At 37.0% G+C, this 14,207-nt stretch overlaps 1 protein-coding gene across 1 annotated transcript in view; it reads right to left on the reverse strand.

The window, feature by feature from the left end:
- PEX7 (peroxisomal biogenesis factor 7) overlaps window positions 1-14,207 on the reverse strand; it is an 83,229-nt gene that overhangs the window by 7,744 nt on the left and 61,278 nt on the right. The gene's annotated exons all lie outside the window — the stretch shown is intronic.

Genomic DNA, 14,207 nt, shown 5'->3' on the forward strand with positions numbered 1-14,207 from the left:
TATATGGGAATGGGGAGTATATGGGATTGTTGAGCGTCATGAATATGATTTGAAGAGATTTCACAGGGAGCCTTCTTTTATGTCCCAGGAGCTCTTAGTCCAATATTCCTCTGCACTACAAGGCTATCTAAAACATAATTCCTATATGTGTGTGTGTGTGTGTGTGTGTGTGTGTGTGTGTGTGTGTACACGCACATTTACATTCATCCATTCATTTAACAAATATTTATCGGGTATGTCCTCTGTCAGATGCATGCTGAGGACACTACAGTAAACAAGATGGTCCTGGTCTCTGACCCCACAGATCTGAAGTCCGGCAAAGAGATGGATAAATAGACATCTACATCTACAATGCAGAGCCATATGGACAACAGACGAATCATAGGATCCAGCAGAGGTAGGGGTCACGATAACCAAATGTGAGGGAAGTGGATGTATTCAGGGAGAAATGTCATCTAAGCTGTGGCTTAAAAGAGAAGGATGCCTCGGCCAGACAGCATTTGGTGTTGCAATTGTTTGCTGGAGATGGGGGACACACTAGAGAGAAGGAAAGTGTTCTAGGCAGTGGAATAAATAAGAATAAATGAAGACCTAAAAGTTCTAGCTTTAAAACAACTAAATTGCACTGTAACTCCTCAGATGAAACTCTTAATCTTTGGAGCCAGGTTTTTTTCCTGACTCCCGTCTGACTCCCGTCTAGGGTTTCTTGAGGGCTGGCTGCCAAGGCCTATCTTGTCTGACCCTCTCCCCCGACAGTGAGTGTGCATGTGGGCACCACAGAGTAGGAGCCTCCAGACTCTACCTCTTCTGCCCATGGGTATTCAAGTGGAAAGTGTACTCCTTAACCTGCACGCCTCCACTGTAGTACATGTCATCCCGATGCTCTCTGAATTTCCTTTAATCTCACATCAAAATGCAAATCTTTTCATTAAAACTCAGAATTAAAGTTACCAACATTATAGGAAAAATGGTTTGTCAAAATGTTATATTTCTTCACTTAATGTAAAACTTGAAGACAAAATCTTCATTATTATTTTAAAAATCTTCTATCTTCTAGGTAGTGAACAATAACTAATAGGATAAAATTCCATATAAGTTCGATTTTTCGTTGTTTTATTTTCAGTTTTAATAGCAAAACAAATATTCCTAAGTTTTAAGAAAAAGCACACTAATTAGAAATATGAATTTCTCACTATGTCAATTCTTTAAAACATAATGAAGGCTTCTTGAAAAACGGAATAGAAATTTCTTATTACTCTCAATTTTGTGGACAATGGCTTTTTGCCCTTGGGAAACGTGTTCAATTTCCTGTAATTATCTGTTCAATTTCCTGTAAATATCCTTTTTAGTAAAAATGAACAAGAGGAACAGGCAGAAGGATGAAGACAGAATGCAAGAAATCCCTAGCAGTCAACTCTAAATTTGGAAAAAGCAGCCCAGTTATTGTGTCACAGTGTATTGAATTATGGGCTAAAGAAGGAACATGTTTTACCTATTCAACCAACTTACAGGAGGAAGTGACTACAGAGAACATGGTTTATTATGTTAATGATTATGGAGTTTAAGTAAAAGTAAGAAAGAGCTGACCTGATATACTAAAAGTCCTTTTCATTCATTCATTCATTCATTTATTCAATATTTATTTAGTACATATCTATCATGTAGTTTGCATTCATCTACTCTGTATTTCCTGGCACCGAGCTGGCACTCAAATATTTACTGAAGCAAAAAACAAAAAGGAGAGAAGGAAGAGAAGAACTTGTACCTGACTCTGAAAGGCAGAAGTGGGGAAGAGTGAGGGGAACAGTGGCAGACACATGGAGATGACAAATTACAAAATATAATTGGTATGTAAAAGAGGGATTATATGGGATGGTGCGAAACAATTAGAAAGCAATACAGATTATAGTGAATCTTAAAAGCAACATTAAAAATTCAGACTCGGGGCACCTAGGTAGCTCAGTTAAGCAACTGACTCTTGATTTCGGCTCAGGTCGTGATCTTGGGGTCCTGGGCTTGAGTCCCACCTCAGGCTCCCTGCCCAGCGGGGAGTCTGCTTGGGAGTCTCTCCTTCTCCCTCTGCCCCTCCTGCTTGTTCTCTCTCTCTCTCAAATAAATTAATTTAAAAAAGTAAAAGTCCCTTATTAAAGATACATAATTTCTTTATTTAGAATCCTGCATATTAAAAATTATTTTTCCTGTGTATCACACACAAATGCACACACAGTGGCTGCCATGCAAATGTAATTTTTTCCATTGTATTTTCTATCTTGATTACTGACATCTACATGGTATTCATTTTTGCACATTTATTTTTACTGATCTTACTGAACTCAAAATTTTTAACAGGCTTAAAGTTGATGTTCTGGATTATAACATTGACAATCATATGGTGTTGATATGAATACCTTTGTCAATATTTCTACCTTTTAAAGACATTATATCCCATTTTGTTTTCTTCTATTACTAATTGGCTATGCCTCTTAGAACCATGTTGATTATCCTAGTGAAGATGGTAATTCTCATCTTGTTCCTACCTTTAATGAAGCCACTGATAGATTTCAGGTCAAGGACTAACAAAATCAGACTTGCATTATGGAAAGCTCTCCCCAGAAGCAGCGCTGAGAATTAGGGGAATGATGAAAAGAGCTCAGAGACCAGTGAGGAGATTACTGCAGCAACCATGGCAGAGATACTAATAAATGCTTATCTAAGGCAATGGAGCTAGAAGGGAATGGTCCAGATTTCAGAGATATTGGTGAGGAGAAATTTATAAACTTGATGCCCACTTGAATTTAGGGTGACCAGCAAACTAGGATGACTTCTCAGGTCTGCCCCATCATGCAATCAATTGAGCAATTAGGAATACCAGAGTAAAAGGAAGACATCTATTGCAAGCACACAGTAAATGCAATTGGATAAATTGGGACAAGCATCACTAGCATCTCATTAAATGAACTGATAGTGAAGGATGTCTATGTCTGTAAGGATGGTAAGAAGAAACTGGAGATGAAGACATTTGGCAAGGTGGTAAAGAAGATGAGGCTAGTACGATTTGCATTAAAGCAAAAGGATGAGAAGATTTTTTCTTTAAACAAATCTAAATCATATAGCTAAAGAAGAAGGAAACTTGGGAAAAGGCTAACTTGGTTTTCGGGGGTTTCCTGGTGACTTCTTGGGCTTAACATCAATTGAATGATGAAAGGGAGGCAGATGCAGGGGCGTAAAAAGAGAATGTTGATTTTGAGAGAGTAAAAGCAGCAGGTAAACCTACTAATTCTTGATGTCTAATAATGGAAGAAAAGCCAAATTTACTGGTAGGGAGACAGGACAATGAAGTCAAGTGAGTTTTGAAAATAGAGAACAGAACTGGCTGAAGATCTAAAAGCACGGTGTACATCTGAGGAAGCAAAGACCTGGATGAGGAAGTCAGTGAGAAAATCAGGAACCCACTGGAAAAGGGAGAAACAGAGACAGAACACAAATATTGTGAGGTGATAGAGAGGGAAGAAGATATTTATTCTTGCTTATTTTTACAATTAAGTAGCAAGTAAGGTCACGTGTCCAGAGTGTTAATGATACTGTGGGAGGCTGAGAAAAGATATTGTGGAGAATGAATGGGCTAGAAAATCAAAATGACTTCTAACGTTAGTTGAGTGGGACCAAGAGCCCAGATGAAATTTTTGTGAAAATGTAGTTTGTGGTGTGCCAAGTCAGCATTTTTGCTTGGTTTCTTAGAAGCGATGACAATGAGCAAGAAAGTGGGTGATTCAGGATTGGGAGCCGAGGCAGCAGGGACTAAGGTGTCAATAATTCTGCAAACTGTCACTGCAAGGGTTGTCCTTGAAGCCCAGCAAGCAGTAGACACAGGTTAACACATCCACCTTAAGGATACACCAAGGTCCTATACCAAGCTGAGCCTCGGAATGTTTTACAGCTGGGGGAAAACAGGCCCTTGTTATATAATTTTCAGCTACAAATCACACAATTATGAAAGCATCAAAAAAGAAACAACAGAGACTAATAATGCCTGAGGACACTGGATGCTTCTGGCACATGTTCTTTTAGGCTCTAAAGCTAGTCTGTGACAGATGCAGCAAATATCACCTCCGATAAAAGGTGAAAAGAATTTAGTTATCTTAACTACCAATAATGCTGGTGGTCTTTTACAACTGAATTTTCCAACTTCATACTGAGAATTGCAAAATATTTTTATCTACTGTCAACTCATAAAGGTGGCATCTGAGACTGTGGGTACAGAGATTTGAATCAAAACATGAGCTGAATTTTTAAATGATGCCTAATTTTTAAAAATTTCTTTATAAATTTGTTCTTTTTAAAAAAAGTTACATAAGTTTTAGGTGTACAACATAATGTTTCAATATACGTATATAGTGCTAAATTTTTTTTTACTAAAATGTCAACAAAGATACTTTTAAAAACACATCTATAGAACTGGTTTAAATCAGAGCCAAAGCATCTTCCACTGAAACAAAATGAAAATACACAAAATTTCTTTTGCCCTAAAAATAATCTTTATAAAGTGCATACATGTTCCTATCATGGATAGTCTAGGATATTCACTCATTAAAGATTATATTTACCAAGAATTTTAGGAGTCCCAGAAGATAGATTTACATATGTAATATAACCACAGCTATGAAAAATATGCATACATATGGAAAACGACTGGAAGAGTAGTTACTTTTGGGAAGGATGGGGGCAAGATGTGGAAGGAAGCATGAGAGAACTTTTTGAGATTCTGGTAGGGTTCTGTATCTTGGCCTGAATGGTGGTTACACAGGTGTGGTCATTTCTTGATAACTTACTGAGCTGCTCAATTAAAATATATGTATTTTCCAACAAGGAGGTTACACTTCAAATAAAAATTTCTTAAAGAAAAGACTGAAAAGAAACATACTAATATGGTATTACAGAGATTCTTTCTAACATGGTAGGACCATGGGTAATCATTTCTCTTTTCTTTTTTTTTAATATTTTTATTTATTTATTTGACAGAGAAAGAAAGAGCAAGAGAGGAACACAGGCAGGGGGAGTGGCAGAAGGAGATGCAGGCTTCCCGCCCAGCAGGGAGCGCGATGCGGGGCGGGGCTTGATCCCAGGACCCTGACCTGAGCTGAAGGCAGACACTTAACGACTGAGTCACCCAGGCGCCCCAATCTTTTCTCTTTCTTCTGAATGTAATTTCCCAATTTCATCACGAGAAAAAAGATCAACTTTATTAAACGTATAAAGATTCTATTTTGGAATGAACTAATAAAGTCTACTTTAAAAGAGATTAAAAAGAGAAATAACTGTCTCCCAAAAGGCATGTGTAACAATATGTAAACCTATACCCAGATTATAAATACTAAACTAAATATCAATTTCAAAGGAGCAGAGTTGATACTACAGAGCACAAAGTCAGGAATTCTAAAAATATATTAATACAGAAAATCCCAATTATACAAACGGGTATATTACAGGTCCAGAATTATACGCCTAAAAACAGAAAACGGGTATCCGATTTAGAAATAATAAGGATAAGAGAGAAAAGAGAAAATGCCAGGGCTGTACAAATCATGATCAGAGGGGAAAAAAAAAAAATCAAAGAAAAACTTTCTGAACTGAAAGGTAACTTCAGCCTGGTTAACAAGAGAGGGGATAGAGCATTTCTCAGCAATTATCCTCAAAGAATGACCCTAGATACTTATTTGTCAAGTTTTAAACCTTTAAAGACAAGATCTTACATCTGTCAAGAAGAAAGGAGGTATAAGAATGCTTTTGGATCTCATTTTTCAGATCTCTAAGAAAGAAGCTAAAAAGAAAAAGGAATTATAAATATAAGAACTCAGATAAATCTCTTTTAAGATAAAGGATATATTAAGATACAAGGACCTAAAGTAAGGTCAGCAAAATCCAACAGCTGTTAAGATCACAAGAGACAACAAGTTTTTGAAAACGGGTGGAAAGGTACTTTCTTAAAGGTGAGAGGAAGATACTTTCTAAGAGAATAAAATATGAACAAAGGGTGAAATTAATATGCAATTAGTAAACTTAACCACATATTGTGAGAATAAAGGATAAATATGTCAAAAATAACTTAAAGTACCAACTATACCAACAAAAGGTTAATGTTACAGGTTTTAAATGGTTACAGATTCTTCGCAGCTTGTCCTATCAAGAAGTGGAGTCTATTTTTCTTACTCTTTGAATCTGAGCTGGCCTTATGACTTGCTTTGCAACAGATGGACTGCTGCATGAACTTCTAAGTCTAGTCCTGGAGATGCCTGGCAGCTTTTACTCTTGCCCTGTTGGAAACCTACAGCTGCTAAGTAAAGAAGCCTGGGCTCATCTGAAAGACACGTGACTCAAGACGACAACCAGCGATGCACCCTAGACACGTGAGTGAGGCCTTCTTAGAACACCCAGCTCTAGTTAAGTCACCAGATGACTGGAGTCACATGAAGGACCCCAGGTGAGACCAACAGAACTGCTTGGCTGAGTCCAGCCCAAATTGCTGACTCACAGAATTGTAAGCAAAGAAAATTGATGTTTAAGCCCTTAAGTTGTGGGAGAGTTTGTTTGCAATAAATAACGGAGATAAAATAAGTGAGAGAAAAATAGGGACATGCATCAAGAACTTGATCTCTTGTATCTCCCTACAAGGGAGTTTAATGCTACTTGGCAAAAACAGAAATACTTCAAACAATACAAATGTTTGTGTGAAAATGTGTTCATGCTAGATATGCAAAGAAAGATACTGGTTGAGGCATCATCTTAGTTTGAGAAAAAGAAGAGGGACGCCTGGGTGGTTTAGTCGGTTAAGCATCTGCCTTCAGCTCAGGTCACGATCCCAGGGTCCTGGGATCAAGCCCTGCATCAGGCTCCCTGCTCAGTGGGGAGCCTGCTTCTCACTTGCCCTCTGCCCCTCCTCCCTGCTTGTGTTCTCTCACTCTCTCCCTCTCTCTCAAATAAATAAAATTTTTTTTAAAAAGGGAAAAAGAAAATTTTAAAGATAAATTTATAGGCAGAAGACTAGACAAACTTGTCACTGAAAATATTATACGGAAAGTAACAAGATCCTAGATCTTGGGAGTTAGAAAAGCCTCTTCTTCGAAACCCAAATCCAAGAGGTTACAAAGTCTGGACCTAGCAAGTTTCTCAAAGTCTCTCACATATCTACCACATTTAATCTGTCTTTTAATTTGGATGTTTAGACCATTTACATTTTTCCTTTCCTTTCCCTTTCATTTCTTTTTTTTTCTTTCTCTTCTCTTCTCTCCTTTTCTTTTCTTTAGCAAGTTCTACACCCAACATGGGGCTTGAATTCATGACCCTAAGACCAAGAGTCACATGCTCTACCGACTGAGCCAGCCAGGCACTCCTAGACCATTTATATTTAATATAGTTGTTGAAATAGTTTGATTTAAAGGCTACTACATATAAGATCATGTCCTTGGCAAAGAGAGATTAACTTTACTTCTTCTTTTCCAATTTAGATGCCTTTCATTTCTTTTTCTTGACTGACTGATCTAACTAAAACTTCCAATACTGTATGTTTAATAAAAATGGTGAAAGGAAGCACCTTGTCTTATTCCTGATCTTGGAGGAAAAGCTTTCAGTTTTTCACCATTGAGTATGATGTAGGCTGTAGGTTTTTCTATATATGGGTTTTATTATGTTGAGGTAGTTATTTTTTATAATTATCTTCATGATTGGCTTAATAGTTATAGCTCTTTTTCTAAAACTTATTAGATGTTAACTTGGGTTTACAATAGACATCTTGACTTTATCACAATCTACCTTCAAAAACTGTATCACTTCACATATAGTAATAACTTCATAGTGTACTTCCAATTCTTCCCTCATTTTATTATTGTCATACATTTTACTTTTGTACATACTATGAGCTCTACAATATACTGTATGCAAATATATCGCATACAATACTATTTTTGCTTTAGGCAAAAATTTTCAGTGATAAAATTAAGTTAAAAAGTGTCTTGTATATTTACTTCATTTTTGCCATTTCTAGTTACTTTATTTTTTTCTTCTTTCCTTCCTTCCCTCCCTTCCTTCCTCCCTTCCCTTACTTTTCCTTCCTTCTTTCCTTCCTTTCTTCCCTACCTCCCTTCCTCCCTCTGTCTGCCTCTTTCTTTTCATTTGGTCTGGGTATATTTCTTCTGACATTTCTTGTAGCACAGATGTGCTCTGAGTTTTTGTCTGAAGTTTCCTTATTTCCCCTTCTTTTTTTTAAATGATTTTATTTATTTGAGAGAAAGAGAGCAGAGCATGTGAGAGACAGCACAAGCAGTGGGAGGGGCAGAGGAAGCAGGAGAAGCAGGCTCCCCACTAAGCAGGGAGCCTGACAGGGGGCTGGGTCCCAGGACCCTGGGATCATGACCTGAGCCAAAGGCAGACGCTTAACCACCTGAGCCATGAAGGAGCCCCCTTTATTTACTCTTTATATTCAAAAGATTCCTCTTTATATTCTTCATTTAGTATTTTAAAAAAGACATTCCTCTGTCTTGTGGCTTGCATAGTTTCTGGTAAGCAGTCTTCTGTAATCTGTAATCTTTATCTAGATGCTTCTGGGTATAATGTTTCTTTTTTCTGTCCGCCTTTAATATTTTCTCTTTATCTTTGGTTTTTAGCAGTTTGAATATGGGTAGGCCTTGATGTGTTGTTTTGTTTGTTTAAATCCTGCTTAGGGCTCTCTAGGATTCTCAAGCCTGTGATTTGACTTTCATTATTTTTGGAAAATTCTCTTTAAATAGTTCATCTTCCCTATTTGCTCTCTCTTCTTTAGGACTCCAATTACATATATGCAAGAACATCTGATATTATCCCACAGATGCTAGATGCTCTGTTCTCTTTTATTTCCCTCATTCTTGTTTTCTCCTGTTCTTTCAGCTTGGGTAGTTTCTAGTGACCTATCCCTAAATTCGCTGATGAGTCTTCTGATGGACATATTGAAGGACTGCATCTCTGACACTGTACTTTTAAAAAAATTACTATTTTCATTTGACGATTTTTATCTCTCAGCTGAAACCCCTCCTCTGTTCGCACATGTTGTCCACCTTTTCCGCTCGACCGCATTTGTAGAGCAGCTGTGTTTTCTGCCCATGCTCTGCCAAAAGTAAAACAGTACTGGGGTCCCGTCTCTCCTTGGAAGGAGGCCTCTTGTCTTCCTTGGATTTGGGGCTACTTGTTTGCCCTGCTGTCTCAGCTTTCTGATGGACTCACAGAAAGTCTGATTTTGTGTTTATTTGAACTTCTCTTATTTTTATAGTGGAAATAATGCTTTTTTCATCTCTTTACATCTTAGGGAAAATTAGAATGTCCATTCCTTTTTTAAAAAACATCTTCACTGAGATGTAATTTAAATACCGTAAAATTCACCCATTTTAAGTGTACAATTCAATGATTTTTCGGCTCTTTACAGGGCTGTCCAGCTATCACCGTAACCCAGTTTTAGGACATCCCCACCACTCCCAGAAGAGATTCTGGATCCCAGAAGATCCTCTGTGTCCATCTGCAAACCGCCCCCACTCTCATCCCCTACCCCAGATAACCACTAATCTCCTTTCTGTCCCTACAGACTTGCCTCTTCTGGACATTTTATATAAATGAAATTATACATTATACAGTCTTTGCATCTAGTTTCTTTCATTAGCATAATGCTCTGGAGCTTCATCCATGTTGTAGCGTGTATCAAACTGTTCCCTTTTATTCCTGAATAGTATTCCATGGTATCGAGATACCACATTTTGCTTATCCACTCAGCAGCTGACTGACGTTTGGATTGCTCCTACTTTCTGGCTATGAACGTTCATGTGCAAGTCCTTGTGTAGATCTATATTTTCATTTCTTTTGGTTAGATATCTAAGAGCGTAAGTGCTGAGCTGTATGGTAAATTTACATTTACCTTTTTAAGAAACTGTCAAACTTTTCCAAAATGACTGCAACATTTTACATTTTTTCCACCAGCAATACATGGGAATGTCCTCTTTCTTGAACTAAGTTCTTCTTTGAACTTCAAAGATACTACACTTTTGTAGTTCTTCTTTTACCTTGCTAACCATTCCTTCTCAATCCACTTTGCTGGATTCTCTTCTTTCAGACTTCTAGAGTCTCTTCTGAGCCTCTTCTTCACTTATATACTCTCTAGATAATTTTAATCTGCCCCCACACTTTTAAATCGTTTTTATGCCAAAAACCTCCAAATCTTGTATCTGTTACCCTAAACTCTTCCCTGAGGTGGACAAGCCTAAGTCTGTTTACCTAGCAGCTCCATTTGAATGTCTAACAGGAGACCTCTCCAACATAACTCTTGACTGTTCCCGATCCCAAATCATCTCCTCTTCCCCTATCTCAGTAAATTAAACCATTGCCCACCCTGTTTTCTAGGTCCAAATCTTAGGCGTAATCATTGAGTTTTCTGTTTCTCTCATAGCCCATTTCTAACCCATCAGCAAATCCTACTATCTCCAAAGTAAACCATGTGAAATTTTCGGTAATTTTATATGGTTCAATCTACTACATTATGAATCTTTTCATCTCAACATCTCTTAGATTTTAAGTCACCATTATCTCTTTTTTTTTAAGATTTTATTTATTTATTTGAGAGAGAGCGAGCACAAGCAGAGGGAGTTGCAGAGGGAGAGGGAGAAGCAGGCTCCCCACTGAGTAGGGAGCTTAATCCCAGGGACCCTGGGATCATGACGTGAGCCAAAGGCAGACGCTTAACCAACTGAGCCACCCAGGTGCCCCTTAAGTCACCATTATCTTTTGCCTGGATTACGTCAAGAGACTCTAAGCTGCCCTCCCGGCTTTCAATCTTACCTGTCCTCTATTCTGCCACAACAGACAGAATGATTTTTTTTTTTCTTTTTAAGGAGGCTCCATGTCCAGCGTGGAGCCCAATGCAGGGCTTGAACTCATAACACTGATATCAAGACCTAAGCAAGAGTTGGATGCTTAACCAACTGAGTTGGTTAACCTACTGAGCCACCCAGATGCCCCCAGAATGATCTTTTAAAAGCACAAATCACTGGGCAGCCTCATGTAAAAGAATGAAACTGGATCACTATCTTATCCCATATACAAAAATTAACTCAACATGGATTAAAGACTTCAATCTAAGACTTGAAACCATAACACTTCAAGAAGAAAACACAGGTCGTAAGCTCCTTGACAAGAGTCTTGGCAACGAGTTTTTGGATCTGACTCCAAAAGCAAAGACAAGGGGAACTATATCAAACTAAAAAGCTTCTGTACAGTAAAGGAAATAATCAACAAAATGAAAAGGCTGAATGGGAGAAAATATTTGCAAATCATACATGATAAGGGGCTAATATCCAAAATATAGAATGAACTCATACAACTCAATAGCAAAAACACACACAATCCAATTAAAAAAGAGGCAGAAGCTCTGAATAGATATTTTTCCGAAGAAGAAATACAGATGGCCAACATGAAAAATGCTCAACATTACTAATCATCAGGGAAATGCAAATCAAAACCACAGTTAGGTATCACCCCACATCTGTTAGAATATGGCAATCATCAAAAAGACAAGAAATAATAAGTGTTGGCAATTATGTAGAGAAAAGGGAACTGTTGTAAACTATTGGTGGGAATGTACCTTGGGGTAGCTGCTACAGAAAACAGTAAGAAGGTTCCTTTAAACATTAAAAATAGAACTACCATATAATCCAGCAATTTTACTTCTTGGTATGTATCCAAAGAAAATGAAAATACTAATTTCAAAAGATATATGTACCCCTATGTTCACTGCAGCATTATTTACAACAGCCACAATATGAAAACAACTAAGTGTCCATCAGTGAATGAATGGATAAAGAAAACATGGTAGGGATAGATAGATAGATAGATAGGTAGGTACACATATACAGACACATACATATATACATGTGATAAAAGTAAGCTATAAAAAAAGAATGAAATCTTGCCGTTTGTGATAATATTAAGAGAAATCAGACAGAGAAAGAAATACTTTGATTTCACTTACCTATGGAATCTTAAAAGACCCCAAAACCAAAAAACAAAGCAACCAAGCTCAAAGATAAAGAGAACAGATTGGTGGTTACCAGAGGCGAGGGTAAGAAGTGGAAGAAACAGATGAAAGGGGTCAAAAGGTACTAACTTCCAGTTATAAAATAAATAAGTCCTGGGGATTATAAAATGGTACAGCATGGTGACTAGAGTTAGTAATACTGTATTACATATTTGAAAGTTTCTATGAGAGATCCTAAAAGTCCTCATCACAAGAAAAACATTTTTTTATAACTTTGTGTGATGAGAGATGTTAACTAGATTTGTTGTGGTGATTATTTTGCAATATATACAAATGTCAGATCATTATGTTATATGCCTGAAGTATCAATTATACCTCAATAAAGAAAATCCACAAATCAATTTCTATCATTCTTCTGCTTTTCAATCTGCAAAGGCAATTACAAAGAAAATCAAACACAGTATGGTCTAAAGGTCCCTCCACAATTTGGCCCCTGCCTAGTTCCCATCAACTTTCCCCCCTCATTCAGTAGGCTCCAGCCACACTGGCCTTCTTTCTGTCCCTTAATAATAACAAACCCTTTCCCATATCAAGGACTTGACTGTTGTTGCCTCTGTGAAAAACACTCTTCCCTTAGACTTTTGGATGGCTGGCTTCATTTCATTATTCAACTATCAGCTCACATTCCACTTTTCTTAGAGTCTTCCCCAGACCATTTAAGCAAAAGTACCCCATCATTCTCTATCAAATTGCTCCAATTCTGAATAGCATTTATTACTATATGAAATCATCTTTTGGTTTATTTGATTTCTCCCATGTATGTAAGGCTCCATGACAGCAGGAACCAAGTCTGCTTTGTTTGCTGGTTTATTCTTAGTGCCTAGAACAATGCCTAGCCTTCAATAGGCACCTGACTGAATCCCCAGTACCTAGTACAAGTCCGACATATGAAAATATCTGTGGAAAGAGTAAATGAATGAGAGGGAATGGTCTTACTTTTAAGGTCCCTCCTAATCCCAAGATTCTGTCCCACTATGAGTTAATTCAGTGGAGATTTCTAGTACAATTGAACTGTGTATTATGCCATTGAATTTGATGCTTCTTTGGAGCTCAAAGACCCCTGCTTCTCCATTCCTATTTGCTCCCAACAGCAACTATTTCCTTAGTACAAATGGAATTTGGTTTTTCAACCGGAAGAGATGATTGGCAGTCACCAGATTATAAAATACAAATACAAACACACACACACACACACACACACACACACACACACACACACACGGCCATGTGATAAAATCTCTTATTACTTAAGAGATTTTAAAATATGACTAATACAAAATGATTAATAAATATGATTAATAAATCCTGTGAAAACAAAGTTCCTTTTAATAGGGTGGTCTATGTGCGGAGGATTTAGAAAACACTTGACACTCTGGGCGAGGAACTGCCATGACCATGTACATTGAGGAGGCCACAGTCTGGGACGCATAAAGTGCAGGTTAACAGAAATATTTGAAAAGGAAAATATTAGGGTCCTTTGTTTGGTAGTGCCACATTTCAATAGGTACACTGCAACTTTTTTTAACTAGGACAGCAAAGAGGTGTGATTATTTTATTAAAAACCACCTATAATAAATGTATTTCTCAGAAAAGGAACTAGTTCATTTGAAACACATTATATTTACATTAAAGATAATGCTATTTTTTCTCCTATCACTATTTCAGTTTCTTCTCAGATGTCATTAAATCATTTAAAAACAATTAATCTAATGTTAATGTGAATATTCTAATGGCTAATAAGAATATTTATGTATTTATTTTTTGAGAATATTTTATAATGAGAATTGTCTTAAGTTCCTAAAATTAAAAAAAAAAAACAAAAAACAAGTATTCATTTAAATTTAAGAATACAGTAATGAGAAACGGGATTTGCTTTTGGTCCAACTTCTAAAATTCATCATAAAAACATAATTTCTTAGTCATACTTTAGAATTTCCACATATTATTTTGTTTCATGATTATGCTGGTGTTTTCACATAGCCTGTGTTATAAAGTGTCTAATCACTCAACATACCATAGTGCTTCTGACTGAGTTTATAATCTCCAAAACTGAAACCGCATTAAAAAAAAAAAAAAAACTCTGAAGAATATTTAAAGTCCAAAA

Source organism: Eumetopias jubatus, unplaced genomic scaffold, assembly GCF_037043125.1.
Source record: "Eumetopias jubatus isolate StellerSeaLion01/CBP00866 unplaced genomic scaffold, mEumJub1_p1.0 scaffold_6, whole genome shotgun sequence".
NCBI lineage: Eukaryota > Metazoa > Chordata > Mammalia > Carnivora > Otariidae > Eumetopias > Eumetopias jubatus.